Genomic DNA, 18,648 nt, shown 5'->3' on the forward strand with positions numbered 1-18,648 from the left:
TTTCCCTTCGTGTAGCCTACACTCAAACGGTGAGTTCGCCTCTGAATACGATTCTATTGGAAAACTCTGGCAAAAGCGAAGATTTATCGTGTTGCGTATAAATGTGAACAAAGGAAGTGTTTTAGGCAAGTAAGGCGCCCTCTAGGCAATCAACGTCACAGTATGTGGCAGTACTTGCATCTGCGCAAAAAGTGCGACCAATGTTTTCATTTGGCTAAGGTGATTATGGATGCATTCAGAGTAGCTGTCGAAAATGTAATGTAATGTTGGTGCCAACCCTTTTAGTTTTTTTTGCATTTGCAAATACAAATGAAACAAGTTAAGGCTGGCTTACATTGTACGATTTTGGTCTGTTTTAAAGGGATATTCCGCCATTTTTGGAAATAAGCTAATTTTCCACCTCCCCTCGAGCAAAACAATCAATATTTACCTTGTTCCCGTTTATCCAGCCATTCTGTGAGTCTGGCGATACAACTGTCACAGGTAGGGGGCGCTAGAGCCACCCCTACTTTCACCATCTACCACTGGGGAGAACACTGTACCCTTCAATAATGCAGTCAAGAAGCTGGGTATAAAGAAAATATATTTATTTAAGTTCAGGATTAAGAGTCTTTCTAAAAAGAGGTGGACGATGTCCAAAGAGCAGTTCCTCCACATGGCCACCAGGGGGTCACCCAGTCAGGTCTCCGTCTCGACTCAAAGAGCTCCGGTCACAGTCTCTCACCCTGTCCGGTCGCTGTGAGCAGGGTTAAGGTCATGGTAGCGGCCAGAGTGAGCCGATCCACCTAAGCCCATAGGGTAACAGATTCACACTTTAAAGCACTGCACATGTACAAACGTTTCCACCCACGCGTCATCACGGCACACAATACACTCCACACGATCACCACAAGGCTGTTACATCTGGAAGGGGCAGGAGGGAGCAAGACCTGCGGGCTGAGGCCTGGTGGCAGGGAATGGGTTGTGCTCATTAAAAGTCTTTAAATCATCTCTAAGTCACAGAGGGGCGATAGCAGGTAGTCAGTTATAGAAGGCTAGCTTCACGGTAACGGGGAACAATGGCAACTTCATGGTCACGGGGAATAATAGCAGTTCAGTTCATCAGTGGCATAACCACGGCAGACACTTAGCTCTGTGGGGAGAAGCTCGTTTCCCCCCTCGTAGCATCCATTCAATGGCGCAGGCTTTTCCGGCGTGGGCTTACGGGGCAGTCACACGCTTGCGTCCGCCAACGTTCGTCCGTTGTTTTCCCATTCACTTTACATTGGCTGGACTTCATTTCATGCCGCACTGAATTGTGGGTCCGATGCGTTGCCTGAGATACGTTGCCTCCGCTAAAAAGTTGAGAAATGTTCAACTTTTGACGGATCGCGCAAGCGCCAGCCAATGAAATTCCGTGTATGCAAATTTTCGAACACTGACAAACCAATCAGTTCGCGTTTATGGAAATGTGACAAAATGAGGCATACGTTGGCGGACGCAAGCGTGTGACTGCCCCGTTAACCCGGACCCGCACGTCGCTGGTGCAGGTCCCTGTAGAACATTTCCGTCTTTGTCGTCGCGAATATCGCTCTGTTCCATTTTCTCCTGTGTGAACGTTTCCCCGACTGCCGTCTTGCAGCCGGGTTGGCTATGGCTCGTCACCGTTCCCCCTTCCCGTGTTCCCCCCCGTGAAGACTTCTGAGACTGCAGGTAGAGGCCATAAAATCCCCCAGCCTAGCCCAGGTGAGCCAATCGAATCAGCCCCTTCACACCTGCACTCGTTAGCCACCAACGAGTGCTGATTGAGGCCATCAGTGTGCTACCAAAAAACTAAAGTTCCCTCCCCCACTTTTCCCAGCTAATCCACCCCGTGACACAACTTTTAGCTTCAGCCTAGCATAAATCATTGAATCGGATTAGACCGTTAGCTTCTCACCTGCTAGCATCATGCTTACAAGTGACTAAGATTTTCAGGTAATTTTCCCATTTAAAATGTGTCTCCTCTCAAGTTAGAAAGTGCAATAAGACCGACTGAAATAAAACCTGGCGTTTTTCTAGGCTGATTTGACATGGAACTACACTCTCATCTGGCGTAATAATCAAGGCAAGTTGCAACCGTATATGGGCGCAGTGATATCTGAAAACAGTCCCCATAGACAACAAGCAGGAAGTAGTGCGTGATATCACTGCGCCCACCTTTTTGACTGGCGTGAATACAATCACTTGAACGCTGGTGCGGACCAAACAAGCGGACCGAGACCCAGCTGAGGAGGTGGTCTCGGAGCAGTTCCTATCGAACCCTGGTGCGGTTCGTTTATGGTGTGAAAGCAGCCCGACCTCGATCCGACCCAGTTGCAGAAATCTACCTTTTTTGGGTTTGACGAGCTCCCGTAGTTTTTGCGCATTATGGGAAATATAGGATAGCTCCGTGACGCACACAGCTTTTTGGCAACAATAATTTTATTTAGCATCTCCTACCACTTCCGTCTTCCGTAGGCCTGCTGTTAGCATGTTGGACACACATGAGGGTTCTTCTCAGCTGTTTTGCTGCACGTCTTCGTCGTTGCAAAATTACGAGCATGATATTGTTAAACTCATGTTGCGTCAAACGGCCTTGACGCTTAAGCACTTCTGCAAAGCTGTAACTGTATAAACTATATTGCTAGGATAATAACGAGTACAGTACGCAAACATAGTATTTACGTGGGCCAACTTTGACTTTGGCTTCCTATTCTTCACCCCGTCTACACGTTTACCAGCCAATGGTTGAACGACCTTATTCTGCATTCCAGACCTCATCCAAACGAGTGGGAGGTGGGACCTACCCTACCTGAAAGGTTCTACCTCCCACTTCAAAGCGTTCCACGCATTTTGGAGTGGGAGGTTTAGAAAACATGGGTGACCGCCGTAACGTTAGCATACCGTCGTAACGTTAGCATATTAGGCTAGGCTAACTGTATAACGTTACTTTCACAATACGTTGTATTCTTTGTTGACACAATTTTAAGTCATAATATGACGAACAAGTTAATTACTGTGTCTAAAACAACCCTAAAGTTTATAGCGTATTCCTTGAAGTTACCTCTCACGGAGCATGTCTCCATGGGCGCCGCCATATTCCTCCCACTTCATTTTGTGGGAGGTCGGGGCAGGTTGAACTCCTACGAGTTCGCGAGTAGGAGCTCCCACCTCGACAGGCGTTCCAGTGCATCTCTCGTAGTTGGAGGTAGGATAAATCCCACATCCCACTAGTTTAAATGCTGTCTGGAATGCACCATTAGTACATGTGCTTTTGTTTATAAATTCTGGTTCGGTTGCAATTAATCACAGTGTGAAAGCGAACCGCACAAAAAAAAAAAAATTGGGGTCCGGACCAAAGCAAGTGAACTAACGGACCTTCCTGGTGTGAATACGCCCTGAGACGCTACTGGAAAGAAGGTACTATCCAGCGTGCACACTTGACTTTTGGACACAGCTATGGTTGTGTACAACTCTAACTAATGAATTCAGGTGTGTGTAATTTATATCGGATCTGAGCACTAAACGCCAGGATCGGATGTGATCACTTGCAATATGCAATAACAGTCTGTCAGAAAGATCAGATTCTGATCTGATATGCAACACATCGGATTTCGACTGCCAGTGTGAACAAAGCCTTTGATGTCGCCGCCACATGATCAAAAGTTTTTTTTAAAAACCTTTATTTAATGGCTGTATCACAGGAGGGTGGGATGTATTTCTAGATGCTGGAGGGTGTAATCAATTAACTCATTGACTACAGACCAAGAGAGCCGTTTGAAGTTCCAAAATGCCATTTTTCCCCCCCACGTGTTAAGCTGGGCATACACTGTGCGATTTTTGGCCCATTTTCCCACGATTTTGGGGATCGGGCCGAATTTTGCCTCAGTCGTGCGTCTCGCATCGTGTAGTATACATGGGGTAACGAGAAACGATTACCACCTCACGAGCACCTCCCGATCGATCGGGAGAATATCAAACCTGTTTGAAATCCTGGTCGCCCCTCGTGAGTCTATCGCACTGTTGAAGCACTGTTACGAGCCGATTTACCTCAACCTGTCACACTACACATGCACGAACACAGATACGGACAACAAAACAAACGGTGTTGCCATAGTCTGCTTATTTTAAGTGACTTGGGCTTGATTTTGTGTGAAGTTGCTGCACGCAGCGCCTATACGTAGGCTAGCCTACACAGAGGGCATTTTGAACCTAGGCTATGCAGCTGCGTCGACTCTACACAGGCTAACTGTAGGCTCCTATGACCACCCCAGAAATGTAACGGGTTCGGGGAGGGGATGCTATAACTTTTTGGGGTTGTGTCTTTATTATGGCTTATTTTCAGAGACCTGCTGCTTATTTCTCCTCACGTGACCTGGCAACACTGAAAGCAACTAGAAATGCAATTCCAAGGAATTACCAGTGCATGAAAATGCAAAAAAGATAGATAATGTAGATATGGTTACTAAGGTGTAGCTAGGGTAAACATGGTGGTTGCATAATTTACAGAGAGTTGATAGTGTGAAGGTAGACAGTTTAAAGTTGAAACATTCCAGTTCTAACTTAAAGTGATATTCCGCCATTTTTGGAAATACACTCATTTTCCACCTCCCCTCGAGCAAAACAATCGATATTTACCTTGTTCCCGTTCATCCAGCCATTCTGTGAGTCTGGCGATACAACTTTTAGCTTCAGCCTAGCATAGATCACTGAATCGGATTAGACCATTAGCTTCTCGCCTGCTAGCTTCATGTTTAAAAGTGACTAAGATTTCTGATAATTTTCCCATTTAAAACGTGTCTCCTCTCAAGTTAGAAAGTGCAATAAGACCAACTGAAAATGAAACCTGGCGTTTTTCTAGGCTGATTTGACATGGAACTACACTCTCATCTGGCGTAATAATCAAGGCAACTTGCAAACGTATCATAGGCGCAGTGATATCGTACGCAGCATCTGAAAATAGTCCCCATAGACATCAAGCAGTAGTAGTGCCAGTAGCTGCAAGTTGCCTTGATTATTACGCCAGATGAGAATGTAGTTCCATGTCAAATCAGCCTAGAAAAACGGCAGGGTTCATTTTCAGTTGGTCTTATTGCACTTTCTAACTTGAGAGGACACACGTTTTAAATGGGAAAATTACCAGAAATATTAGTCACTTTTAAACATGAAGCTAGCAGGCGAGAAGCTAATGGTCTAATCCGATTCAATGATCTATGCTAGGCTGAAGCTAAAAGTTGTATCGCCAGACTCACAGAATGGCTGGATGAACGGGAACAAGGTAAATATCGATTGTTTTGCTCGAGGGAAGGTGGAAAATGAGCGTATTTCCACAAATGGCGGAATATCCCTTTAACTAATGATTTCTATTCATGTTAAAATGTTGATTAGCTAACTTAGCTAATGATTTCTAGCAGTTGTGTTAAAAATGCTAATTATGCTAGCAATGCTAACTTTACTAACAATGCTAACCAGGTTGATTAGCTAACTTAACCGATGATTTCTAACAGTAATGCTAAAAATGCTAACTATGCTAACAATGCTAGATTTGCTAACAATGCTAACCAGGTTGATTAGCTAACTTAGTTGATGATTTTTTGCAGTTATGCTAAAAATGTTAGCTATGCTAACAATGCTAACCATGCTAACTAGATAACTTGCTAGTGAGGACTTTTATTTTGAAACATTTGTTGCTAGGGTATCCATGGTGGCCACTATCAGGAAACAAGAAGTTACTGCAGTATAATCATGTTGGTTGCTATGGAAACGGTCATAAACGCTTAATTTTAATGGTTGCTATGTTGGTTGCTAGGTACATGGAGGTTTCATGTAGTTGACTGGAGGCATAGTTGATGATAACTGACAGTTGGAATGGTTGAACAGTTAAATAGTTGAGTAGTTTCAATGGTTAAATGATTTAATAGTGTATTATTGCAGTGAGGACTTTTATTTTGAAACAGTTGTGGACAGAGGAAACAGTTAACAGGATATGTAGTCTTCAGAGAGATTGTATGCTTATAGCCAGAGAAACTGACAGTTGATACAGGTGTAATCAATTTAACTGGCTAGTCTTAAGAGAGCCAGAGTGTATATGCTTGAAGCCTGAGACAGAGTAAATAATTTAAAAGTTGAATGTAGTCTAATTAATGTTGATAGACAGAGAGTTTAATGGATGTTGATAGACAGTTTAATGGGTGGATGAGTGAATGGTCTGAAGAAGATGAATGGATAGAAAGTTGGATGGAATGTGCCTTATATTCTTGTAGAATGGAGAGACACAGCTCTCTACTGAGAGTAGTAGATACAGATACAGGTGTAATCAATTTAACTGGCTAGTCTTAAACGTACACTATGTAGTTTTTGCTCCCATCTAGTGGTTAAATTTGATTTTGCATGCACGCTCTAGCGCCACGCGTTTTCAAATGTGCGTTGCAAGATGGCTAGAACTACGGGAAGTTGAATGGGTCGAGATTCATTCAAGATGTCTTCTACCACTTCATCAAGTTTTCTTTCCAGTGATGATGTAAGCTATTCTAAAGTTCTTTGAATAATTTGTATGATCATGTATGAGTAATTACTCCTCGAGCAACATAGTGAATTACGTTGTCATGCTTATATTGTTTTTACATTAGCTTACTATCGTAATATTAGCATAGCAGCAGCTAACAACTTGACATGACACTATAGGCTAATGCTTGTATTGCTCTAAAGGCATGAACTATGTCACTAAGTGCAGTGCTTGTCTGTAGGTTAAGTATGACCGTCTTCACGCTGCTTCTCTGTGTAACGCGAAATGCAAAAACGCGTTTTTCCCTAGCGGTAGTGTTTAGCGGTAGCGGTAGTGTTTTATGTCCCACTCGGCAGTTCATATTTTTCTATACACCGGAAAGACATGGAAGACTTCCTGTGAACGTCCCTTTCAATGTAAATGCCGGGAAGTGATTCTTCGGCCAGTAGGACAAGTCAGATCATTGGCATATGTTATTTTACACCAAAGAGGATCTATTTATGAATGAAGACGTTGACTTGAGGTACTAAAACACTTAAAATCCTACATAATGTACCTTTAAGAGAGCCAGAGTGTAGAGAAACCTGAGCCTGAGACAGAGTAGATTGTTTAAAAGTTGAATGTAGATCGTCTAATTGATGTTGATAGGCAGACTGTTTAGAATGGGTGGATGAGTGAATGGTTTGAAGAAGATGAATGGATAGAAAGTTGGTTGGAATTAGGAAGACTTATGTTGATACAGTTGATACAGGGGAACAGAAAATGTAGTCTCAAGAGCCTGAGAGAGAGAGAGAGCTGCTGCACCTGGACTGGCCACCTGGAGTAACATTCTAATTGCTGCCGTGATGTCATAATGAGCAATGTTAAGTCTATGGGAGAAATGGTAATAGTTTTTAACTAATAGTTTAAAAAGTATAAAAGTTACAAAGTTGAAAAATACAAAGCACATATGGCATAAGCAAGACCTACGCAACAAAGTTTGAATGACGTTTCTACGTTAAACAGTTCAAGCTGAATTGCGAGCGTTAGAAGAAGAAAAACTAGAAATGCAATTCCAAGGAATTACCAGTGCATGAAAATGCAAAAATAGATAGATAATGTAGATATGGTTACTAAGGTGTAGCTAGGGTAAACATGGTGGTTGCATAGTTTACAGAGAGTTGATAGTGTGAAGGTAGACAGTTTAAAGATGAAACGTTCCAGTTCTAACTTAACTAATGATTTCTATTCATGTTAAAATGTTGATTAGCTAACTTAGCTAATGATTTCTAGCAGTTACGCTAAAAATGCTTACTATGCTAGCAATGCTAACAATGCTAACCAGGTTGATTAGCTAACTTAACCGATGATTTCTAGCAGTAATGCTAAAAATGCTAACAATGCTAAATTTGCTAACAATGCTAACCAGGTTAATTAGCTAACTTAGTTGATGATTTTTTGCAGTTATGCTAAAAATGCTAACTATGCTAACAATGCTAACTATGCTAACCATGGTAACTAGCTAACTTGCTAGTGAGGACTTTTATTTTGAAACATTTGTTGCTAGGGTATCCATGGTGGCCACTATCAGGAAACAAGAAGTTACTGCAGTATAATCATGTTGGTTGCTATGGAAACGGTCATAAACACTTTTTAATGGTTGCTATGTTGGTTGCTAGGTACATGGAGGTTTCATGTAGTTGACTGGAGGCATAGTGGATGATAACTGACAGTTGGAATGGTTGAACAGTTCAATAGTTGAGTAGTTTCAATGGTTAAATGATTTAATAGTGTATTATTGCAGTGAGGACCTTTATTTTGAAACAGTTGTGGACAGAGGAAGTAGTGAAACAGGATCTGTAGTCTTAATGAGATTGTATGCTTAAAGCCTGAGACAGAAGGTGCTTCTCATAGCGTTTACGCGTCCTCTCTCGCTCCTCACTGATCTACATAAAGAATGATGGAGCGGCAACAATGGGATAGTCTAGCCCTTCTTCTATCTTTCTTTATGTAGATCATTGAGGATCGAGGATCGAGGGAGGACATATAAACGCTGCTTGAGAGGGACCCACAGTAAATACTTTAAAAGTTGTATGTAGATAGTCTAATTAATGTTGATAGATAGAATGTTTAATGGATGTTGATAGGCAGATTGTTTAATAGATATTGATTGACAGTTTAATGGGTGGATGAGTGAATGGTCTGAAGAAGATGAATGGATAGAAGGTTGGATGGAATGTGCCTTATATTCTTGTTAAGAGAGACACTGATACAGCTCTCTGAGAGTAGTTGACACAGGTGTAATCAATTTAACTGGCTAGTCTTAAGAGAGCCAGAATATCTTAAAGCCTGAGACAGAGTAAATAATTTAAAAGTTGAATGTAGATAGTCTAATTAATGTTGATAGACAGAGAGTTTAATGGATGTTAGACAGATTGTTTAATAGATGTTGATAGACAGTTTAATGGGTGGATGAGTGAATGGTCTGAAGAAGATGAATGGATAGAATGTTGGATGGAATGTGCCTTATATTCTTGTAGAATGGAGAGACACAGCTCTCTACTGAGAGTAGTGGATACAGATACAGGTGTAATCAATTTAACTGGCTAGTCTTAAGAGAGCCAGCCTGAGACAGAGTAGATTGTTTAAAAGTTCAATGTAGAGCGTCTAATTGATGTTGTTGATAGGCAGACTGTTTAGAATGGGTGGAGGAGTGAATGGTTTGAAGAAGATGAATGGATATAAAGTTGGATGGAATTAGGAGGACTTATTTTGATACTGTTGTGCGCAGAGGATACAGGGGAACAGAATATGTAGTCTTCAGAGAGGAGCCTGAGAGAAACTGACAGTTGGTGCCCAGGTGGCTGACCAGCTGGGGTAACATTCTAATTGCTGCCGTGATGTCATAATGAGCAATGTTAAGTCTATGGGGGAAATGGTGATAGTTTTTAACTAATAGTTTAAAAAGTATAAAAGTTACAAAGTTGAAAAATATAAAGCACATATGGCATAAGCAAGACCTACGCAACAAAGTTTGAATGAAGTTTCTACGTTAAACGGTTGAAGCTGAATTGCGAGCGTTAGAAGAAGAAGTTTAATAATAACTAGAAATGCAATTCCAAGGAATTACCAGTGCATGAAAATGCAGAAATAGATAGATGATGTAGATATGGTTACTAAGGTGTAGCTAGGGTAAACATGGTGGTTGCATAGTTTACAGAGAGTTGATAGTGTGAAGGTAGACTGTTTAAAGATGAAACATTCCAGTTCTAACTTAACTAATGATTTCTATTCATGTTAAAATGTTGATTAGCTAACTTAGCTAATGATTTCTAGCAGTGACGCTAAAAATGTTAATTATGCTAGCAATGCTAACTTCACTAACAATGCTAACCAGGTTGATTAACTAACTTAACCAATGATTTCTAGCAGCAATGCTAAAAATGCTAACAATGCTAACAATGCTAAATTTGCTAACAATGCTAACCAGGTTGATTAGCTAACTTATTTGATGATTTTTTGCAGTTATGCTAAAAATGCTAACAATGCTAACTATGCTAACCATGCTAACTAGCTAACTTGCTAGTGAGGACTTTTATTTTGAAACATTTGTTGCTAGGGTATCCATGGTGGCCACTATCAGGAAACAAGAAGTTACTGCAGTAAAATTATGTGGGTTGCTATGGAAACAGTCATAAACACTTCATTTTAATGGTTGCTATGTTGGTTGCTAGGTACATGGAGGTTTCATGTAGTTGACTGGAGGCATAGTGGATGATAACTGACAGTTGGAATGGTTGAACAGTTAAATAGTTGAGTAGTTTCAATGGTTAAATGATTTAATAGTGTATTATTGCAGTGAGGACCTTTATTTTGAAACAGTTGTGGACAGAGGAAGTAGTGAAACAGGATCTGTAGTCTTAATGAGATTGTATGCTTAAAGCCTGAGACAGAAGGTGCCTCTCATAGCGTTTACGCGTCCTCTCTCGCTCCTCACTGATCTACATAAAGAATGATGGAGCGGCAACAATGGGATAGTCTAGCCCTTCTTCTATCTTTCTTTATGTAGATCATTGAGGATCGAGGAGCGAGGGAGGACATATAAACGCTGCTTGAGAGGGACCCACAGTAAATACTTGTTGTATGTAGATAGTATGTAGATAGTCTAATTAATGTTGATAGACAGAATGTTTAATGGATGTTGATAGGCAGATTGTTTAATAGATATTGATTGACAGTTTAATGGGTGGATGAGTGAATGGTCTGAAGAAGATGAATGGATAGAAGGTTGGATGGAATGTGCCTTATATTCTTGTTAAGAGAGACACTGATACAGCTCTCTGAGAGTAGTTGACACAGGTGTAATCAATTTAACTGGCTAGTCTTAAGAGAGCCAGAGTAGGCTACTCTTAAAGCCTGAGACAGAGTAAATAATTTAAAAGTTGAATGTAGATAGTCTAATTAATGTTGATAGACAGAGAGTTTAATGGATGTTGATAGACAGATTGTTTAATAGATGTTGATAGACAGTTTAATGGGTGGATGAGTGAATGGTCTGAAGAAGATGAATGGATAGAATGTTGGATGGAATGTGCCTTATATTCTTGTAGAATGGAGAGACACAGCTCTCTACTGAGAGTAGTGGATACAGATACAGGTGTAATCAATTTAACTGGCTAGTCTTAAGAGAGCCAGCCTGAGACAGAGTAGATTGTTTAAAAGTTCAATGTAGAGCGTCTAATTGATGTTGTTGATAGGCAGACTGTTTAGAATGGGTGGATGAGTGAATGGTTTGAAGAAGATGAATGGATATAAAGTTGGATGGAATTAGGAGGACTTATTTTGATACTGTTGTGCACAGAGGATACAGGGGAACAGAATATGTAGTCTTCAGAGAGGAGCCTGAAAGAAACTGACAGTTGGTGCCCAGGTGGCTGACCAGCTGGGGTAACATTCTAATTGCTGCCGTGATGTCATAATGAGCAATGTTAAGTCTATGGGGGAAATGGTGATAGTTTTTAACTAATAGTTTAAAAAGTATAAAAGTTACAAAGTTGAAAAATACAAAGCACATATGGCATAAGCAAGACCTACGCAACAAAGTTTGAATGAAGTTTCTACGTTAAACGGTTGAAGCTGAATTGCGAGCGTTAGAAGAAGAAGTTTAACTAGAAATGCAATTCCAAGGAATTACCAGTGCATGAAAATGCAAAAATAGATAGATAATGTAGATATGGTTATTAAGGTGTAGCTAGGGTAAACATGTTGGTTGCATAGTTTACAGAGAGTTGATAGTGTGAAGGTAGACAGTTTAAAGATGAAACATTCCAGTTCTAACTTAACTAATGATTTCTATTCATGTAAAAATATTGATTAGCTAACTTAGCTAATGATTTCTAGCAGTTACGCTAAAAATGCGAATTATGCTAGCAATGCTAACTTTACTAACAATGCTAACCAGGTTGATTAGCTAACTTAACCGATGATTTCTAACAGTAATGCTAAAAATGCTAACAATGCTAAATTTGCTAACAATGCTAACCAGGTTGATTAGCTAACTTAATTGATGATTTTTTACAGTTATGCTAAAAATGCTAACCATGCTAACTAGCTATCTTGCTAGTGAGGACTTTTATTTTGAAACATTTGTTGCTAGGGTATCCATGGTGGCCACTATCAGGAAACAAGAAGTTACTGCAGTATAATCATGTTGGTTGCTATGGAAACAATCATAAACACTTAATTTTAATGGTTGCTATGTTGGTTGCTAGGTACATGGAGGTTTCATGTAGTTGAGTGGAGGCATAGTGGATGATAACTGACAGTTGGAATGGTTGAACAGTTCAATAGTTGAGTAGTTTCAATGGTTAAATGATTTAATAGTGTATTATTGCAGTGAGGACCTTTATTTTGAAACAGTTGTGGACAGAGGAAGTAGTGAAACAGGATCTGTAGTCTTAATGAGATTGTATGCTTAAAGCCTGAGACAGAAGGTGCCTCTCATATAGCGTTTACGCGTCCTCTCTCGCTCCTCACTGATCTACATAAAGAATGATGGAGCGGCAACAATGGGATAGTCTAGCCCTTCTTCTATCTTTCTTTATGTAGATCATTGAGGATCGAGGAGCGAGGGAGGACATATAAACGCTGCTTGAGAGGGACCCACAGTAAATACTTTAAAAGTTGTATGTAGATAGTCTAATTAATGTTGATAGACAGAATGTTTAATGGATGTTGATAGGCAGATTGTTTAATAGATATTGATTGACAGTTTAATGGGTGGATGAGAGAATGGTCTGAAGAAGATGAATGGATAGAAGGTTGGATGGAATGTGCCTTATATTCTTGTTAAGAGAGACACTGATACAGCTCTCTGAGAGTAGTTGACACAGGTGTAATCAATTTAACTGGCTAGTCTTAAGAGAGTCAGAGTGTACTCTTAAAGCCTGAGACAGAGTAAATAATTTAAAAGTTGAATGTAGATAGTCTAATTAATGTTGATAGACAGAGAGTTTAATGGATGTTGATAGACAGATTGTTTAATAGATGTTGATAGACAGTTTAATGGGTGGATGAGTGAATGGTCTGAAGAAGATGAATGGATAGAATGTTGGATGGAATGTGCCTTATATTCTTGTAGAATGGAGAGACACAGCTCTCTACTGAGAGTAGTGGATACAGATACAGGTGTAATCAATTTAACTGGCTAGTCTTAAGAGAGCCAGCCTGAGACAGAGTAGATTGTTTAAAAGTTGAATGTAGAGCGTCTAATTGATGTTGATAGGCAGACTGTTTAGAATGGGTGGATGAGTGAATGGTTTGAAGAAGATGAATGGATATAAAGTTGGATGGAATTAGGAGGACTTATTTTGATACTGTTGTGCGCAGAGGATACAGGGGAACAGAATATGTAGTCTTCAGAGAGATTGTAAGCCTGTGAGAAACTGACAGTTGGTGCCCAGGTGGCTGACCAGCTGGGGTAACATTCTAATTGCTGCCGTGATGTCATAATGAGCAATGTTAAGTCTATGAGGAAATTGTTAATAGTTTTTATTTAATAGTTCAAAAAGTATAAAAGTTACAAAGTTGAAAAATACAAAGCACACATGGCATAAGCAAGACCTACGCAACAGCGTTTGAATGAAGTTTCTATGTTAAACGGTTGAAGCTGAATTGCGAGCGTTAGAAGAAGAAGTTTAATAAAAAGCCTAGGAAGAACAGTACAGTGCATTTTCATGCACTGTAATAATAAGAAGCCTAGGAAGAACAGTACAGTGCATTTTCATGCACTGTAATAATAAGAAGAATAGGAAGAACAGTACAGTGCATTTTCATGCACTGTAATAAGAAGAATACTAGGAAGAACAGTACAGTGCATTTTCATGCACTGTAATTAGACAACATGGAGCCACATGGCAGCACAGCTGATAAAGTTCCAGATAAAAGAGGACGTACAGTGTGAGCAGTCAAATCGCATCCGACCATCGGATCGTGTAGTGTGAGAACAGGAATCGTGAGCTGCCCTTGCGAACAGTATGAGCAGCAGCTGACTGCCGCGATTGAAAAAATCGCACAGTGTATGGCCAGCTTTAACCAGTGAAAATGTGATTGGCCACACATGTTGAAAACTGCAGCTGGTTCAGCTTATCATTAATTTGGTAGGCCTACGCTAGTTTATTGCAAAGCCTTTGCAAACAATTGAGGCTCGTTATGGAGAATGCAAGCTCTCCAATTGAGGTTGGATGTGCACAGGCACATTTTGAAAGTAAAGTAAAGGCTGGCTTACATTGCACGATTTTGGTCTGTTTTAACAGTCGCCGACTACTTTTCCAAAATCGGGCGGAAATCTTGCCAGTTGTACTAGAATCTCGGCGCGCTCCCGTCATCTAAATCGTTTAGTGTAAGGTGCCAATCTTAGCAGTTTTAAGTCCGTCGGAGTCAGTCTTTTTCTAGTTTTGCCGTTACGACAATATCAAACATGTTTGATATTATCGTAAGTCTTTTCAGTCGTGGCTCATGCAAATAGTGACGTGAACATTAAAAACCAATAGTGACCTCGGTCGACGAACACGAAAACGGAAGGGGCAAAATAGGCGACAGCTGTAGCCTGTATGATTATTTGTTATTTCATTTCTTATAATTTATTAGTCGGCTATTCTACTTGACAGAACAACTCTATATCTGTTAGTGATGTCACACTATCAAACAATGCTGCAGAAACACGAAAAAATTACTTTGATATGAGTAGCCTATCATGTGAGTTCCTGTTGATGATGACGTATAGCCTAGTGCACGATGGAAATAATTTGAAGGAATCTAGCAGCAGTCTTGTAAATAGTGACCACAGTCTTTGCAAAATCCTAATCTGAGACTGGCCTGTGACTAGTCTGTGACTAAAAACTCAATGAAATGATGTTTTCTAAACAAAGTTCGGGAGGAGCCCATAGGGTTGATTGACAGCCATCACTCACCCAACTTCCGGACATAGGGTATAAAACCCTCCTTCCTTGCTGCCCCTTACGTCATGCTGGAGTTCCAAAGCCTCCCACCTCCTCCCCTGCTCCTCCATTTCACTATTAGCTCCAAGCTCCAAATGACCCCTCATCCATGGGGGGTGTTAGCGGTCATCACTCACAAATGATCCGCTATTGGCATCCCAGGACCGTGGCCAGCTACCAAGCCAAACTTGCTATTCTCTGTACTCACTTCAAGCAATCCAAGGGCGAACTAGTGAATTGTCTTTAGATGTGAGAGGGTCTGAGACTGTAGTCTTTCAAAAATCTTTTCCAAATCTTTGCAAAGTCTGGCAATGTAAGGTAGGCTTAAGCCAGATAAAAAGATTATTAAAGATTATAAAAGTAGCAATTGACATTCAGAGGATGCTGTAATAACGTAGGTCCTCTGCATGTAACTTCATAACAGGAATGGACCAGAAAGATGTCACTGACACATCCAGGCGATTTACAAATACTCGTAGCCATCACGTTATCCAACAATGATACGTGCTCACAACATTAGGCGAGTTTGTGATGGCGCAGCATTGAGCAGCGCTGCACAAGATGCACGTGGTTAAACATCTGGGGGGCGAGTGAGTGTGTGTGAATGAAAAGGGAGGTCAGGACTGTGTGTGTGTGTGTGTGTCAGCATGGATGAATGAGGAGGCCAGGTGTGTGTATGAGTTAGAAAGAGAGAGCATGGACAAATGGGGAGGCCAGGTGTGTGTGTGTGTGTGTGAGCATTGGCGAAGCCAGTGCAGGCAAGATGTGTGTGATGTGAGCAACAGATGTGTGTGAAGTGAGAGGGCGGGACACACACTCAGTGTGAGGGCAGGACACACACTCAGTGTGAGGCCTGTCGTACTCCGGCTGCCGCTGGTTCCAGGGCCCCCTCGGCCTTTTAATGCAGTTTATCTGCTGCCTCCCCGCGGACAACCTCGTCTGTTTTAATGACATGCCATCAAACACACACACACACACACACGCGCGCGCCAGAAAATGATCTCCCTTTCTCCATATCCCCCACCAGGTTGCCCCTGTGGGCTTCCATCTGGAGAAGAGCACCAGTGTGTGTGTGTGTGTTGGTGGTGGGAGAGGGGTGTTGGCTGTCAGAGGGACAAGGCTAAATTATTTGTGGTCTTCTGTACTGATGGGTGTGTGTGTGTGTCTGTCTGTCTGTCTGTCTGTCTGTCTGTCTGTCTGTCTGTGTGAGTGCTTGGGTATGCTTATGAGTGTCTATGTGTAGTTTTCTGTATGAATATATGAGTGTGTGTGTGTGTGTGTGTGTGTGTGCTTGTGTAATGTTGTGAATTGATTGAATGTGATCCTCGATAATGATGTCCTGAACAGTGGGAGCTTAGACAGAGGAGACGTCCCTCTTATTCAGGACGTGCCAACGGAATACAAAGCGCACAAACACACACAGACACACACACACACACACACACACACTCATACACACATACTCACACACACACATACTCAAACATACACACACACTCACACATACACACCCTCACACAAGACATGCCTGTGCGGAATACCAAACATAATGATGTTCAACCACGTAGTTGAAACCAACCAATTACACAGTTTACGGGATACACCTTCACTATCAAACATGCAAGGTCCTTACACAAAACTATAAAGACACGCACCCACTATCAAACATGCCTCGTCCTTACACAAAACCAGAGGCATGCACAGACTTCTTAACCAACCAAACGCGCAAGGTCCTTACACAAAACCAGTGCACAGACTTCTTGGAGGACAGGTGAAAAAAAAAAAAAAAAACGTGCCTATGTCGCATGAACGCAGAAACGAAAGGAGCGCACCTCAGAAAGTTGGTAAGTTAGTCAGCATCACATTTCAGGCACTGGAGGAGTGTCTACGCTGCCACTTTCTCACCTCTTTCTCACATTTTGTACAATTTATAGGGCTGCAATCCACCGCATTCTGCACTGGAAATGGAGCACTGTCAGATGGCACGGTTAGAAGGCACCCTTTTCCAATGGAAGGGCACATACTGTATAGGGAACAGCAAGTATATACCCATTTAAAGGAAGACTTGGCAACTATTTCAGCGTAATAAACCTGTTTAGAAATTATTTGGATGATTAAAGAGAAGAGAGAAACTGGAATCTCGTTTTAAATCGTGTTTCTTACCTTGTAACATCCACATTGTTCTGCTGGACTTATGCTAACCGTTTTGTTAGCTTGTAAACAAATCCAAGTGCTTTATCGTTACTTTTTCCCCACAGTTAATAAGAAATAATAGCATGCACACTTTCTCCAGCAGAGGGGAAATGAATATAGCTGATCCTACCAAGGGGGGCTTTAAGGGGTGTTGCATCACGTTTACAATAAAGGGCATTCATTGAGACACGTTCTTCAAATGTACGTATTAATTGGCACTCCTCATAAAGATGGAATGGAAAGAAAGAATATGAAATCATCTTTCACTGTTTTGTCCTAGTTTCACAATGACGATGAAAATCCAATCTTGGAGGGAAACAATTAGGCAGCAACACACACACACAGCCGGTAGAGATACAAGACCAAACACACACACACACACACACACACACACACACACACCATTAGAGGTGAACATTATAGTATAAACACACACATTTCAATTAACTCATTTGTCTAGCTAATCGCACAACACATTCATCCAGTTCACGCACACACACAGTCACACACCTACACACTCATCTGTCTTCCTGGGTCTATTCTGAGCGAAACCCACTTGCCCTCGGTGCAGCTATACATGGAAGGCCAACTCCCAGCATGCAGGGCGGGCGGGTGCCATTAACCGTCCTACCTCCGGCCCCACCGTACTCCCGTCCCCAGCTCAGGATCACACACACACACACACACACACACACACACAACCAGTAGAGTTACAACACCATATATACACACACACACACACATCCACACAACCAGTAGATACAACACCATATATACACACACACACACCTCTGTCTCCTTTGCCCATACTTGCGTCCTGCAACACCACGTACACACACACACATACCTGCGCGCACACACACACACACACCTTGATCACGTCATACTGCAGTTTGGATGTGAGCTGAAATGGAGTCCTTGTCTGGATAGTGTCTCAGAGGTGGGCCTGTCAGTCTGGCCTCCTACACTTCTACTTATGGAGCTCCCCTGTCACAGTACACACACAAACACACACACATACTGGTGCACGCACACACACACACATGCTGGCTGTCATTTCCTGTGCATCTCTCCAGTCAAACACACACACACACACACCTTGATCACGTCATACTGCAGTTTGGATGTGAGCTGAAATGGAGTCCTTGTCTGGGTAGTGTCTCAGAGGTGGGCCTGTCAGTCTGGCCTCCTACACTTCTACTTATGGATCTCCCCTGTCACAGCACGCACGCACACACACACACACACACACACACACACACACATACCTGTGCGCGCACACACACACACTGGCTGTCATTTCCTGTGCATCTCTCCAGTCAAACACACACAAACACACACAAACACTCCTTCATTTCCTATGGGTCTCCTTCTGTGCATCTCTCCTGTCACACACACACATGAACACACACACACACACACGTCGCTCTCCTTAGGGCGTAGTCTCCGCATCCGCCCTGTCAGAGCGGTGGA

This window comes from Sardina pilchardus, chromosome 3 (genome assembly GCF_963854185.1).
Source record: "Sardina pilchardus chromosome 3, fSarPil1.1, whole genome shotgun sequence".
NCBI lineage: Eukaryota > Metazoa > Chordata > Actinopteri > Clupeiformes > Clupeidae > Sardina > Sardina pilchardus.